Source organism: Hibiscus syriacus, unplaced genomic scaffold, assembly GCF_006381635.1.
Source record: "Hibiscus syriacus cultivar Baekdansim isolate YM2019G1 unplaced genomic scaffold, ASM638163v2 tig00110556_pilon, whole genome shotgun sequence".
Taxonomy (NCBI): domain Eukaryota; kingdom Viridiplantae; phylum Streptophyta; class Magnoliopsida; order Malvales; family Malvaceae; genus Hibiscus; species Hibiscus syriacus.
In genome coordinates this window covers 2,762,735-2,780,171 of record NW_024062779.1, presented here as the reverse complement: position 1 = coordinate 2,780,171, position 17,437 = coordinate 2,762,735, and the positions used below count along the sequence as shown (strand labels likewise).

The following is a 17,437-nucleotide window of genomic DNA, read 5'->3' as shown; positions in this document are numbered from 1 at the left end:
TAAACTATTGAAATACCCCAATAATCGTAAATCAGAGTCGATCATCGTGAGAAACTATCTACGAAACGTAAAATCATGTATCCAGATTCAATACAAGGGTTCATAACAGAGAAGATCAAAAGGATTATAAATAAGTATCATCTTGATCAGTTGTAATGTCGTCAAATCTGACTCAGAAAAAAAATAAAAGCAGTCAAAAGATTAAAAAAAAAAAGACGAAAAACATGTCATGAAGACAAAAAAAACGTGTCAGAAAGATATAACTATTCTTATCAAAATACTAAAAATAAAATTAAAAAAAAACTGAGATCGAAAATCAAAATCAATATTCTCATCAAGTAAACAAAAATAAAGAAAAATTAATATAATCTATATAAAACGACATAATTTTTTTGATTCCATATAAAACGACATACACTCTGGAAAAAAAAGAGGGAAATCGGGGTGAAGGTGGGGTGGGGGAGGGGCGGCTAGGTAAAGTGGAGAGTGAGAACTCTTGTTTTATTTTAATTTTTTTTTTCACAGGAAGCAATATAGTGATAAAATTTAATTTGTATAATGTCATACATACGTTAGTATAAGTGGATTATATATAGTATGCGAGGGAATGCTATGTGGATGAAACACAATAAATGAAAACTTTAATTAAACTTTAATTCCTTAGGTTATCAATTAATGCATCGTTCTATATTATTGTTATTATTTGAATAGAAATATATTATTATTTTTTTAACGAGATAAGGTTATGCATTATTGCATTTGGTATAGTGTTGGATGGATTCACGAGCGAACATAGACATATTGATAGTCATTGTCACAACTTGTATGGGAAATACCTTATCTACACTTGGACTGATTGGTCAGAATAGATTTTTTTTAGATAGCCACCCAACTTCATGGGATGAGTCAACAAATATCTAATTACGTAATGTAAATAGATCATTGATTTTGTATACTAAATTTTTTAAAATTTCATTAAACTACGCTATAATAATTTTTTGAAACATTAAACTTTTAAAAGATATATAATAAATATTAAATTTCAAATTTTATTATAAAATAGATACAATACTTTAACTACCTTTAAAAGAGTGACGTAACATATTAAATTAATAAAAAAAACTATCTCATTAGACCCTCTATTATAAATAAAATTTTATTTTAATAATTTTCAATATTTTTGAGTAATAATTTAAAATAATTATATATAAATTCATAATTTATTTAAAAATTATGAAATTATTTTTTAAAAGAATATAACTTTATGATTTTTTAATTTACAAAATTATTTTATAATATTTTTTAATTTAATTGTGATGATATTTGTAAAATTTATAATTTACAACTTTTGAGATCTAAATATTTCATTTATCAAGAAATGAAATCAATTTTTTTATTACGTAATGTGATTTAATTATTTACTTTTTTCTAATAGTTTTAAATATAATTTTAAAAATAAATTTTAAAAACCCATATATTTGAAAAATGTTTTTAATTATTTTTTAATTATTACTTAAAAAATATTAAAAAAATGTCGAAAACAAAATTTTAGTCAAATAGAGAGAAAAAGATATATATATTTTTTGTTAATTTAGTATGCCACATTATCCTTTAATGATATTTAAGTGTTAGTATTTTTAACGAAATCTAAAATTTAGTACTTATTATAAATTTTTTAAAAGTTAAATGATTAAAAAGATCATTTCACTATAATTTAATGATTATATATAAATTCATACTGGTACATATCTATGTGTAACATTGATTGTAGACTCATCCAAAGTGAAACATTTTTTTTAAAATTTTATGTAATTTCTTTTTTTAAACTGAATATTAAATTCAAACCTCATTCTCTCATATATATAGTATTTACAAGTAATAATATCTATTCTAAATATTTTCAATTATTTTATAATAAAAACTTAAATATCCTGCAATCTCTATGATGTTCGAACTTAAAAATTCAAAAAATAAAAACTATTCTTTTAATTATTATAATAACTTGATTTGTGCTCTTTAATAAAATTAAAAATGAAAAAAATTATAATAAACTAATAAAGTATCATCAACTTTATTTTTTATTTTTTTGGTATTTCCGGTAAAGCGTTATATAAATTATTATTTTTATCGAAAATGTTAATTTTATTACCTAATTTCCTGTAAAAATAATATTTTAAGTAACACTCAATATTAATATTTTTAATAAAAAAATAATATTTTAATTAACATTTATAGAAAATATAAAAACTATTAATATTTTTGATAGTTCATTTTTTTTAATTGTATATTAAATTATATTTCCTTAGATATTTCCAAACGACAGGGTAGTGGAACCCATGTTTATCCGTGCTTCTTTTTTAAAGTATTATTCATCATTTCAGGAAATATAACAATAAAGGATGCCAAATCCATTGATCATGGACAACATTATTTGGTCCGCCACAATTGCACTTGGCTAATGCGATTTGATCACGTTAAAAGAGAAAAATTATACAAAACAATTAAAAGTACTTTTAATAAATTAAGTATATATATATATTGATATTATTATTTTATATAATATGTAAAGATGTAAAATTAAATATGTTTAAAAGTTTATTATATTTTAATTTATAGACTGGGAAGGGTTTTAGATAATATATGTATTGTATAAAATTCTTTTGATATTTATTTCTAAATTAATTAAATATTTAAATTTAATTATAAGATATTATTTGATATCTGACTTTTTTATTCAATAAATATTTAAGTTTAATTATAAGATATAATTTGATATCTAACTTTTTTTTATTCAATAAATATTTTAAGTTTGATTTGTTAGCTCAAATTAATATATGAATTTCACGTTTTATCCAATTCCTTAACGACCAAAATTATATTTAACTTTTTTTATTTTAATTGTATTTTTTAATATTAAAAAATTTCAGGTCGCATTTAACTACTAAATTTAACGGTCCATCAAGATCTGACCCATACTGAGTTACAGAATAAAATGTTAGGTACCAAACTGGAACAAAAAAAATATTAGACACCAAAATAAAACTAAGACATATGTTGGGCGCCTTTTTTTATATTTAAGCCTATTTCAAATGTATCAAAAAGAACTACCAGCTCAACTCATCGTTCAGCTTTCATCAAATACATTGTTTGAATAGACAAAAAAAATGTAAAAGAATATAAATTTTAGATTCTCTATTCACTACAAAAAGTATATAAACTTGTCGTTTTGTTTTGTTCTTTTACAGAGTTATCCATTCATTAATCAAATAAATAAATAAAAAAACTCAAACTGTCAAACAAAATTACGTGAAATTATAAAAGAAAAACAGTACTTATTAAAATTTTTTGACTTACAAACCGTTGTTAACGAAAATGAAGAAAATAAATTAAAAAAAGTTAATATAATAATAATAAAAGCAAAACAATATTTTAATTTTATTATATGCAATCAATTCAATTACTTGAAATCTTTAGTATATCTTTGATCAGTGATGAATATAAAAATATTTTTTAGGATGGACACACATATTAATTATTGAAAATTTTTATATGGAGTAGACATAAGTAAAATTTAGGGTGGACACCTATGGTAAAATGAACATTTAATATAAATAAACTCAGATTTCAGAGTGTGCACGTGCCCACCCTGATGATGCTTTACATCTGCCATTATTTTTTATTGTGATCTATCAAAAAGATAGAATTTTCTTGAATATAAATTATCTAACAAGATAAGATAAAATACAAAATTATCTTTTTTAATAATAAATTATTTATATAATTAATTTAAAAATTAACTATTGTCTATACTTATAAATCTGCTTTTCACTAAATTATAAATATCATTTTAATAATATTTGTACTTTTATTTTCATAATAAAAGTGTCATATTTATGACTTGATAGTATAATTTATCACTCAATTTATTATCATGATTATGATTTTTTTGGTAATACCATAACTATGAATTTTAATACAATGGAAATCACAGAAAAGCCGCCAGGCGCCGTATATGAATCCTATCAACCTTTTATATTTATAGCGCGCACTCCAGCTTTTTGGAAACACGATAAGGCCGCTCACCTTATTGTTCTTCCAGTTTCGCAACTACTTAGATTTCTTGCAAAAACACTTGTTTTTTGTGTTTTGATTATTTGATTTGAGCAGCGGGGAACTTGAAAGCTTTTATATTGTAATTTTGGTGGGTGTCAGGATTTGACGGTGATGGAGGGTGGTGATATTTATAAAGCGAGTAACAGTTTACGGGGAAGCTTACGAGCGGGGAGTTCTTCGGTTTGGAGAAACAGTGCCGTGGACGTATTTTCAAGGTCTTCCCGAGACGAAGATGATGAAGAAGCATTGAAATGGGCTGCGCTTGAGAAACTGCCAACTGTTGCTCGTCTCAAGAAAGGTATATTGACTGGCTCTCAAGGCGGTGCCGATGAAATCGATGTTTCTAACCTTGGGTGGCAAGAAAGGAGGACTATACTTGAGAGGCTGGTCCCAGTTGCAGAGGAAGACAATGAAAGGTTCTTGCTCAAGCTCAAGGACCGTATAAATAGGTATGAAGAGTTTATTTTATGATTAAAAGAAAGAAAATAACAACTCTGTTTTAGTCCTTGGACATCCTGTTCTAGTGTATCAATAATCATTTGCATTTTGATTTTATATTTTCAGGGTTGGCATTGATCTTCCCACGATCGAAGTTCGATTCCAAAATCTAAATATTGAGGGCGAAGCTTTTGTAGGAACCAATGCTTTGCCTTCGGTTCTTAATTTCATTACTGGTATATTTGAGGTAGAAACCTGGAAATAACCAATTAATATATCATTTTACACTTGTTTTTTTGTTCAGATTCTTATTGACAGTTCACTTTGCTTTGTGATTAAAGAACTTTTTGATAGATATGGGTATTCTTTCCAGTAGAAAGAAAAAGTTGACCATCCTCAAAGATGTCAGTGGCATCATTAAGCCTGGCAGGTAAACAGGGCCATCTGATTTCTCATGGAACACATGATTTTTAAAGTTGGATAATTCAACCATCATTTTTCTTTTGATGTAGGATGGCATTGCTTTTGGGTCCTCCAAGTTCTGGAAAAACCACTCTCTTGTTGGCTTTGTCTGGGAAACTTGATCCTGCTCTCAAGGTGATCCACATCTTCTTTTACTTCAGTGTTTTCTTTTATGTGCTAATTGTTTTCCCCCCACCATTGAGATCTGCATTTTGTTTAGTTTCTAATTTGAAAGTGAAAATTCTCTTGCAGTTTTCTGGGACTGTGACTTACAATGGGCATAGCATGAATGAGTTTGTGCCACAGAGAACTGCTGCCTATATCAGTCAACATGATCTTCACTTAGGAGAAATGACTGTGAGGGAGACTTTGGCCTTTTCTGCAAGATGCCAAGGTGTTGGAGCCCGATATGGTTAGTTCGATTGATTTCCACCCCATTTCAATTTTCCTTTTCACCTTTTGGTGCAAATGTTTATCACTTTCTTCAAAGCATGAAATATTGTTGTTTTGGGTGTTCACAGATATGTTGGCAGAGTTGTCAAGAAGAGAGAAAGAAGCTAACATTAAACCTGATCCTGACGTTGATGTCTTCATGAAGGTAAGAACTATGATGCCATGGTAATGCGAATTATGAACATATTATACTATTCAGGTGATTTACTTGGTCATCTTTAACATTTCAGGCAGCAGCAACTGAAGGACAGGAAGCAAATGTAATAACGGATTATATTCTAAAGGTAATGTTACAGAAGCTGAAGTATATTGAAAGGTCTAAAACAGAACCTTCTTCACTTATTGAATACCTTTGCCATAGACAGAACCTTCTTCACTTATTGAATACCTTTGCCATACATTTTGCAGATTTTAGGTCTGGATGTATGTGCAGACACTATGGTAGGAAATGAAATGTTGAGGGGTATCTCTGGAGGACAAAGGAAGCGTGTCACGACAGGTAGTTCATGAAATCAATTGCGACGTTTATTCGATGATCAAAGTACACTAAAATTCTTATCATGTCATTGTTAATGCAATAAGGTGAAATGCTGGTTGGACCAGCAAGGGCACTGTTTATGGATGAGATATCTACTGGTCTAGACAGCTCTACAACATTCCAAATTGTGAACTCCCTCAAGCAAACTGTTCACATCCTTAACGGAACTGCCGTCATCTCTCTTCTGCAGCCAGCTCCAGAGACTTATGATCTTTTTGATGACATTATTCTTCTTTCTGATGGCGTTATAGTATATCAGGGTCCTCGTGAACACGTGGTGAGCTTTTTCGAATCCATGGGCTTCAGGTGTCCTGAGAGAAAAGGTGTGGCTGATTTCCTGCAAGAGGTAAGTCTTGAAAAAGGTTTCATTGCATTGTGGGAAAAGCTGTGGCTGATTTTGACAAAGTTGCTCGTCAGTCACATTTAACATTGTTAATTGCAGGTCACATCGAGGAAAGATCAAATGCAGTATTGGGTACATAGAGATCAGCCTTACAGGTTTATCACGGTCAATGAATTTTCCGAGGCATTCCAATCATTCCATGTGGGAATGAAAATTGGAGATGAACTTAGGACTCCATCTGAAAAAGCAAAGAGCCACCCAGCTGCTTTGACAACTAGAAAATATGGAGTTGGTAAGTGGGAGTTGCTGAAAGCTTGCATCGCAAGGGAATTTCTGCTGATGAAGAGAAACTCTTTTGTCTACATCTTCAAATGCATGCAAGTACGTGCTAATCATATTTAATTTTTTTACAGCAATTATCCTTTTTTAAGCATCATAACTCACACTATTTTTTCTTTGTGCGACTAGCTCACAACAATGGCCATAATTACAATGACTCTCTTCTTGAGGACTGAGATGCATAAAGATTCAGTTCGAGGAGGAGTGATCTATATGGGGGTCTTGTTTTTTGGAATGACCACGATCATGTTTAATGGAATGGCTGAGCTGTCTATGACCATTTCTAAGCTCCCTGTCTTTTACAAGCAAAGAGACCTTCTATTCTTTCCTCCATGGACCTATGCTCTACCAGCATGGATACTGAAGATCCCTATCACATTCTTAGAAGTTTCCATATGGGTATTTCTTACCTACTATGTCATCGGTTTTGATCCGAATGTTGAAAGGTATGAGAAAGGAATGACAACTCAAATTCGCTTGAACTTAAATAATAGTGTATGCATATATATTTTTTCTCATTAGCTCTGATTCTATTTAATATGGAAGTTTTTTTTTTCTGGTGCAGGCTGTTTAGACAGTACCTCATCCTCGTTCTCATTAACCAGATGGCTTCGGGATTGTTTCGGTCCATTGCAGCAGTCGGAAGAAACATGATTGTTGCTAATACTTTTGGGTCATTTGCTTTACTCGTACTTTTTGCATTGGGTGGCTTTGTACTGTCACGAGGTAAAATAGGTCCTAGAGAAAACGTTTATTGAAAATTATAAGATAAAACAATTCTGAGATATAATTTTCCTCTCTTTTTATGTTTAATGCTACAGAGGACATAAAGGGTTGGTGGATATGGGGTTACTGGATTTCGCCTTTGATGTATGGGCAAAATGCGTTGATGGCTAATGAGTTCCTTGGGAACCAGTGGAGACGAGTAATGCTTTTGAAGTAGCACGTCTCTAATTCTGCTCGTCTCTTATCAATATGCTGATCAATGTTTGCTTTTATATTGAAGGTCCTTCCGGGCTCAAATGAATCACTAGGAATTGAAGTTCTAAAGTCCAGGAGTTTCTTCACAGAAGCATATTGGTATTGGATCGGAGTTGGGGGATTGATCGGATTCGTAGTATTGTTCAACTTTTTCTATACTCTGGCTCTTACCTTTCTAAACCGTGAGTATAGTGTACCTACTAAATCTTATGCCACTTTGGAAGTGAGAACTAATCATTTACCATCTTTTTCAAACAAATATGTAGCCGTGGAGAAGAATCGGGCTACAATATCAGATGAATCTGAAAGCAACGATCAAGCCAATGAAGCTGGAGTTGGCGGAAGCATTCAGTTAACAAACCAAGAAAACAGTTCTAGTCATGTAAATAGATCAGGTACTAAAGGTTCATATATATTTGGTGTTGGAAACTTCGACTAGCCCAACACACCACTATAGAAGACCTAAAATATACCACTCACACTACACCAACACTTTTGATGTTGGTTAGCATTTTATCTTTTAAATTCTTAGTGCACAATAATACTTAGGCAATAAGGTCGACCACATATCATTCAGGCGGTATAACCAACCATATATCAATCAGGCGGCAGAGCCGACCATATAATAGAATTAACACAAGTGCACTAAGAACTTAGAAACAACTAAGGCTTAATTGGGAAACTTAAGAGAAGAGAAAACTTCTATTGATACAAAATATAATTACAATATTACTCAATTACCCCACTACTTTACTATTCTCTCTCTAAATCTTTCTTTCTTTAGCTCACACTTTTGGCACAATTTTCTCACTTTTTCACTCTTACTACAATAGTAAAACTCAACCCTATTTAGTTTCTAGTGACCATTAGATTCTTCTAATAGATAATTCTAGATATAATATTAAATAATACAAATATCTAGATTTTTCCATGGATATTTTTACACATATGCCATTTCCATATTATTCTAGAATATTCCTAATATATATATATACACTAAATGTCAAATATAATTCTTTAGGATTTGCATTGTCTTCTAACACTCCTCCTCAATGCAAACTTCCTTTCATAGATGATTTGTAGATCATTCCAAGTGCTTCTCTGAACTTCTAGAACTTTAGTCTACTTAGACTCTTCGTGAAAATATTTGCAAATTGTTCATCTGTCTTTGTTGGCACCATATTGATCTCTCCTTCAAGGGTCTTCTCGCAAACATAGTGATAGTGCACTTCTATATGTTTTGTCCTTGCATGAAAGACTGAATTCTCTGCTAGACGTATATCTGATAGGTTATCGTAGAAAAGTCATACTTGATAATTTGTTGACTGATGAAGATCTTCCATTAGTTGCTTCTACCAAATACTTTCTTGTGTTGTTGATGTTGCTGATCAATATTTTGCTTCGGTGCTTGATAAGGATATTGTTGGTTGTCTATTCCTACACCATGATATTGCTCCCGATCGAAGACTGAACATGTACCCAGTTGTCGATCATCACATATCATAATTTCCAACATAATCGATGTCACAATATCCAGTCACCTGACATTCATTTGTTTTCTTGTATAAAATGCCAAAATTAATGGTGCCTTTAATATACCTCAAGATGCGTCGTACTGCGTCAAGGTGAGGCTTATTTAGATTGCTCATGTATCGACTAGCTACTCCAACTGCATAAGTTATGTCTGGTCGACTTAGTGTGAGATAGATAAGATTTCCGACCAACTGTCGATACATGGTAAAATCTTCTAGACTTTTTCCTTCATCTTCTCGTAGTTTTATATTAGTATCAATAGGGGTTGAGATATGTTTGCAATTAAGCATCTCATGCTTTTATAAAAGATCTCTGCATATTTCTGTTATCCCATAAATAATCCTTCCTTCGTCTACTCTACTTCGAGTCCAAGAAAATGTTTGAGTTCTCCAAGCTCCTTCATATGAAATCTGATAGAAAGATTTTCCTTTGTTCTTTCGATCTCCTTGTAATGATCTCCCGTGATGATTAAGTCATCCACATACTAGCACCATGACTAGTTTTCCTTGATCTTCTTTCTCAAATAAACTGGAATCTGAAGGAGTAACTATAAAACCACTCTGTATCAAGAACTCACCGATCTTCCTGTACCATGTTCTTGGAGCTTGTTTCAAGCTATAGAGTGTCTTCTTTAAATTGTAGACATACTCATGATAGATCTTGTTCTCAAAGCCTCTTGGTTGCTCCATATATATGTCTTTGTCAAGTTCTTCATGTAGGAAAGCATTCTTGACGTCCATCTGCCACAACTTTCAAGACTTACTAGCAGCCAAAGCTTATAAGATTCGAATTGTTGTGATCTTTGACACAAGGCTAAATGTTTCTTCATAATCTAGCCTATATTGTTGAGAGAAATCTCTAGCAACAAGTCGAGCTTTATACCTTTCAATAGAGCCATCTGGTTGAGTCTTCACCTTGTAAACCCATTTACAGGATATTGGCTTCACATCTTTTTGCTCTAGAACTAAATCTCATGTCTGATTTTTTTTAATGCCTTAATTTATTCTTCCATAGCTTTCTGTCACTCTCGGCTTTATACTGTTTCTTCATAAGTGAAAGGCTCAATAAATATATAGATTTATCCACAAAGGCAACATTAGCATACCTTGGATTAGGTTGTCTTGTCCTTGTTGATCTTCGTAATTCTTGTGCGTGTTTCTCAAATTCCATTTGACTTGGATGAAGCTCCTCGGATGTAGGTTGATGTACACCAGTCTTCCAGGGACTCTTTTCCTTGGAGGATGAGTCTTCTCCTTCTTCACTTGGATCCAATGTTTGTTCTTACCCTTCTTATTTTTCTTATGGAATTTCTTCTAAGCCATGAGATTCTGGAAGCTCGATCTTTTGAGGTGACCACCATGAAGAAGCTTCATCAAATACCACATTTCCTGAAGTGTGACATTTTCCAATAGTTGGCTCACAACACCTCTATCCTTTTCGTGCATCATCATAACCAACAAATATACATCGCATTTCATTCTTATCAAATTTGCTCCTTGGGTGATCTGGTACGAAGACGTAACATACACATCCAAATACCTTGAGATGGTTGATAATTGGCTTGATCTTCCATAGTCTCTTAAATGGTGAAATAAATACCAACTTTGCTTGCGGGAGCCTATTAATCACGTATCATGCTGTTCTCATACATTCAGCCTAGAATCTTCCCGGTACATTCTTAGCTTGAAGCATGCTTCAACAAGTTTCATCAAGGTTATGATTCTTGTGCTTTGCCACTCCATTTTGTTGCGGAGCATTGGCGCAAGTTAATTGCCTTCTGATCTTGTGCTTCTCAAGGTAAATATTAAACTCAGTCGATAAATATTCTCTTCCATTATCTGTTTGTAGACAATGAATTTTCTTATTGAGTTCACTTTCCATCTTCTTCTTGAACTCTTTGAACTTTAGAAAAATTGACTTTTTCTTCATAAAGTAAACCCACACGTACCTTGAGAAGTCATCAATGAATGTCACCATATACTTCATTCCCCGATTGATGCTTGTTTCATTGGGCCAAAAACATTTGAGTGTATGAGTTCTAGTGGTGTCTTGGACTGATACTCTGACTTCTTGAATGACAATTGGCGAGCTTTGCTAAATTGCCATCCAGCACATACTGTATTTGTCTGGATATCTACTTGTGGAAGCCCTTTTACTATGTGTATCTTCATCATCTCTTTTAACTTATTGTAGCTCACATGCCCAAGACATTCATGCTAAAGATTACCATTTTCATTTTTACGAGTTTTGTCCACATATGTTGTTTCTGCAAACTACACATAGACTGACTCTATTCTTCTTCCTTTCATAATTGGATTGCCAACCGCCTTCATTCTCTTGAATACGGTCACATCTTCAGGTCTAAAGAGCACGTAATTCCCTTCTGCTGTTAGTTGTGGCACTGGCAATAGATTCTTCTTTAAACCAAGGACAAAATACACCTTCTCGAGTTGGAGCTGGTGAGAGCCTTCTTTTGGAAGTGTTGTCTTCCCTATATGAGAAATAGACAACCTTAAATTATTGGTCGTCAACACTACTCTTCTTCATTTGTATTCATCCATGTATTGCAGCTTCTTCTCGTCATTGGTCATATGATTGGAGGACTCGGAATCAAGGATCCAATCATCTTTATAGTTTATTTTTGACTTCATGGTTGCTACGAGAGCTTGTTCTCCATGGATTCCTCTATCTCTTATTCATCAACTCCAACAGAAAATCCAGCTTCTATATCACATTCTTCCTCACTAATGGATTCTTCCAATATGACCTCTTTCTTCTCTTCTTTTGTGTTGGCCATGTTTTCTTGGAAAGTTCGCCTCATGGGGAATCTACAATCTCGAGCAAAATGACCTTTCTTGTCATAGTTAAAGCATTCATTTTTCTTCTTTTATTATTCCTCTCATGTTGTTGGCGGTGATTTTCTCTTCATCGTCGAGTTCCCCCTGAATCGTTGCTTCTTGTTTTTGGATGACATTTGTCTCCTCGTGTCCACATTTCTTTCGTCATTTTTTGTCTTCGAGGTGTGAATTTCTTCTTGTTGGTGAAGAATGCCTCTTCTTCGTCTGGTTACTCTATTCATTTATTTAGCTAAGGCCTCTTGATTAGCTAATAGGTTCTCCAACTCTACCAATGATAGTTGAGTAGGCCATCTCCTCACAGCAGTTATAAATTCGTTATATTCAGGCCTTAGATCATGGATAACAATTCTCTTTATCCTTGCCTTACTTTCTCTTCAGGGGCAAGTTGAGATATCTCGTGGCAAATAGATTTCACCTTGGTGAAATATTGAGAAATAATCAGGTTACCTTGTGAGATACATGCAAACTCATTTTTCAAGAGTTAGAGGCATGTTTCATTCTTCTTCGAAAATAATTTTTCTAAAGTCTCCTAGGCTGCCTTTGGTGTCTTCTCGTTACGAATGTGCTCCAATAAGTCCTCCTCGATTGTAGTCTTCAAAATAAGTAAAGCTTTCTTGGCCTTGATGTTCCATTTTCTCAAGACTTCGGCATTTTCCTTTGTTGGAAGAGTTGTATCGCTGCCATCGACTGTTTCTCACAAATCTTGACCTTGTAGGTGGGATTTTATGCAGGACTGCCAATAACTATAGTTGTGGTTATTGAGCTTCTTGATTCCACTGCTCGTGCTTGCAAGGTCTTCCATTATGAAAGATGTCTACGTCAAGTAGACTTAATCCCAGACCAATGAGCTTCACAGTTCCTAACTGTGCTCCGGTAGAATCTCCCCTTAGAGCCTTTTTGTTAACACATCGATGTAAGCGTCCACTTACAGAAGATTTCTTCCATTAGAAATGGTCTCGAACCACCTGCTCTAATACTAATTGTTGAAAATTTCGACAAACCCAACACATCCACTATAGAGGACCTAGAATATACCACTCACACTACAACACTTTTAATGTTGGTTAGCCTTTTATCTTTTAAATTCTTAGTGCACAATAATACATAGGCGGCAAGGCTGACCATATATCATTCAGGCGGTATAACCGACCATATATCAATCAGGCGGTAGAGCCGACCATATATCAATCAGGCGGTAGAGCCGACCATATAATAAAACTAACACAAGTGCACTAAGAACTTAGAAATAACTAAGGCTTAATTGGGAAACTTAAGAGAAAAGAAAATTTTTATTGATACAAAATACAATTATAATATTATCCAGTTACCCCACTAATTTACTCTTCTCTATATCTAAAGCTCTCTTTCTCTAGCTTACACTTTTGACACTCTTCTCTCACTTTCACTCTTACTACAATGGTAAAAACTCACCCATATTTATAGTTTCTAGTTGCCATTAGACTATTGACACATTTCAATTTTAACCATTTAAGATTAAAATTATCTAAATTCTTCTAATAAAAAAAATTAGCTGACCCTATTCCCATATGTAATGGGGTAAGGGGGAGGTAGGATAGTAGGCTGCCCCCAACGCCAGGTTGAGAGCAGCTTCCGTGGGAGACCTCCGGCAGTCAGAATTATGAATTGCCCACCGTGAGACACGATCCCACGACCACAAGGTTAATAAATATAATATTAAATAATATAAATATCTAGATTTTTCCATGGATATTTCTACACATCTACCATTTCCATATTATTCTAGAATATTCTCAATATATATACACACTAAATGACACATAATTCTTTAAGATTTGCATTGTCTTCTAACATTTGGATTTGTGCGAGAACAAGCTATTATGTGCAATTGTAATTTAATTGACTTGCAGAGATCCAAGATGACATTCAAAAAAGCACCTCATCGAAGTCCTTTACAATGAGTGATTCAACTGTTGAGGCCATCGACAATAGGAGAAAGGGAATGGTTCTTCCATTTGAGCCACATTCCCTAACGTTTGATGACATTGTATATTCTGTTGATATGCCACAGGTAACATAACGTCCCACGTACGAGTACCATTGGTTGGATTGAGTCTTTTCCAGTTTAATCTGGACCTATGAGAGTTTATTTGATTGAATTGAAACTTTGTAGGAAATGAAAGAACAAGGTGTCACTGAAGATAGATTGGTGCTCTTGAAGGGTGTTAGTGGTGCTTTCAGACCAGGCGTTCTCACAGCACTAATGGGTGTTAGTGGTGCTGGTAAAACCACTTTGATGGATGTGCTTGCTGGTAGAAAAACCGGTGGTTATATCGAGGGGAATATCACTGTTTCGGGTTTCCCAAAGAAGCAAGAAACTTTTGCTCGTGTATCTGGATACTGTGAACAGAATGACATTCATTCTCCTCATGTCACTGTGTATGAATCCTTGCTTTATTCCGCTTGGCTACGATTATCCAGCGAAGTTACACTGAAACCAGAAAGGTAAGCATTTATGAAATCCTAATCTATTTCAAGTCTCTTATTCAACATTGATACATATTACATATTTTCAAAGATAAGTAAATTGGATATGCTTTAAGTTGAGAAGTGTTGTGTTTGATAAAACTTATTTTCTCTTTCCCCTCCATTTCCCTTTGAGTAGGATGAATTCATTAAAATAAAGCCACAAATATAACTTAGGCGAAGAGAAAAACATTTTCTTTTACCATATATCTAGCTTCTAGAAAAGTTGTTTCTTGTGTTGACAATGGAGTATTTAGGCCAGTTCATCTAAACTGATTTCCTGAAAAACAGAGTCCAATAAGGAAAAAAAAACATTTTCCTAGTCACTTTTGGCCTGTATTAAGTTGATGGTTTTATCTCAACGTATATTTTTCAGATGTTTGTCGAGGAAGTCATGGAGCTCGTGGAACTGAATCCATTAAGGCATGCCCTAGTTGGTATACCTGGCGTAAACGGTTTATCAACAGAACAGCGAAAGAGGCTTACTATTGCAGTTGAGCTTGTGGCAAATCCCTCTATCATTTTCATGGATGAGCCAACTTCAGGTCTTGATGCAAGAGCTGCTGCAATTGTTATGAGAACAGTTAGGAACACGGTGGACACTGGAAGAACAGTTGTGTGTACCATCCATCAACCAAGTATCGACATATTCGAAGCGTTTGATGAGGTGAGAAACATAAAAGCCAATTCAAAAGAGGTGGCTGCGTTTTAGTCGGTTCTTTATGTAGTAGCGTTACTAAGACAAAATTTGCAATTGCAGCTATTCCTTATGAAGCGTGGAGGACAAGAGATATATGTAGGGCCATTAGGACACCACTCTAAACATCTTATCAAATATTTTGAGGTGAGGTGAAAAGAAAGACCAGAGTTTCCAAAATTCATCAACTTATTCATTTCAGGGTTCACATGAAAACTGTATCTGACACTGTAATGATCATCTCCTCCAGGGAATTCAAGGAGTTAGTAAAATCAAAGATGGCTACAATCCAGCAACTTGGATGTTGGAAGTTACCACGTCGGCGCAGGAGTCATCTTTAGGAGTCGATTTTGCTGATATCTACAGAAACTCGGACCTATACAGGTAATTTAAGCTATCCAGGCTCCAAATTGCAACAAAAAAGTGTAATCTGATTCAACCAATCACTTTAGTTTATCATATATAAGACATATATGTGGTCTGGTTATCTTGGCTACCTGGAATTTGCTAGTGATGCATGCCATTTGTTCAGGAGAAACAAAGCTCTTATTGAAGATTTAAGCAAACCTGCTCCAGGTGCAAAGGAACTCCATTTCCCAACACAGTACGCTCAATCATTTTGACTCAGTTTACAGCTTGTTTTTGGAAGCAATACTGGTCATACTGGCGCAACCCCCCGTATACTGCCGTGAGATTTCTCTTTACGACCGTCATAGCACTGATGTTTGGGACAGTATTCTGGGACCTTGGTTCTAAAACGTAAGTTACAATTCATAAAACTCATGCTTCAATGTTGGTTTTTAACAGTCAGCTTCATATATCCAATTGTCTGCATTATAAAATTATAGGAAAAAGATCCAAGATTTGTCAAATGCAATGGGTTCAATGTACGCTGCTGTTCTTTTCATCGGTATCCAAAACTCCGCATCTGTGCAGCCTGTTGTGGCTGTTGAAAGGACAGTGTTTTATAGAGAAAGAGCAGCTGGAATGTATTCTGCCATGCCATATGCCATTGCACAGGCAAGTAATTTTAACATTTTGAGGATTACTTAAAACCCGTAAAGAAAGTTGTACGCACATCATAATTGACTCCACATTTTCTCATTGCAGGTCTTAATTGAGATACCATATATTTTCGTTCAAGCTTCCGTGTATGGCATCATAGTCTATGCTATGATCGGATTCGACTGGACCATTGCTAAGTTCTTCTGGTATCTCTTCTTCATGTTCTTCACCTTACTTTACTTCACCTTCTACGGCATGATGGCGGTTGCTGTCACACCGAACCACTACATTGCAGCCATAGTTTCCTCAGCGTTCTATGGTATATGGAATGTCTTCTCAGGATTCATCATCCCACGGCCTGTAAGTTTTCAATATCTTTTATTCGAATCTCAAATCTGTTGGATGCATAAATCTTGAGGACCAAGATTTCCTATTCATTTCAACTGTTCCACAATTACAGAGTATGCCAGTATGGTGGAGATGGTACTATTGGATATGTCCGGTGTCTTGGACCTTGTACGGATTGGTGGTTTCACAATTCGGTGACATAAACCAAGTGCTTGAAGACGGCGACGGTCAGACAGTTAAAGAGTACATAAGAAGTTATTTCGGTTTCAGGAATGATTTTCTAGGAGTAGTTGCTGCTGTTATTCTTGGTTTCGATGTCCTGTTTGGAGCGATCTTTACCTTGGCCATAAAGCAGTTCAATTTCCAAAGGCGTTAGAAGTTATTTGGTTTTTCGATAATGTGAACTTTTAGTTTACCTTTTATAACTAATCATTTTGTTTTTAATTAGTATCATGTAAATTAATTCTAATGTATGATGAGATGTCTTAACTTTAAGGAGAATTTTAAATAAATATATGTTTATTGAATCTAAAATTAAATGATGTTAATAGTTTATTTTGCGACACATACAATTCATGGGTTTGATTTATTTATTTAGTTATTAATTGACTAGTGTTTATTTTGTGTAACATTTTATGATTAAATAATCCTCGTTTGTTCATTATTTTTGTTGATTTGTGCGTTTTTAAATGAGACAATGACTTCTGGAAAATGTACTTAAAAGAACTAAAAACTGCACTTTTTGTTCTTGAATTAAGGTTGTAACAGTGGGTATGAAATGCTGACGTGACAGTGAATCAACAACGTCTAGTTAGCAATTCTAG

General features: G+C 33.8%; 1 pseudogene; it reads left to right on the top strand.

Moving 5' to 3' along the window:
• Positions 1–4,052: 4,052 nt before the first annotated feature.
• On the top strand, positions 4,053–17,110 carry LOC120131656 (annotated as a pseudogene).
• Positions 17,111–17,437: the final 327 nt, after the last annotated feature.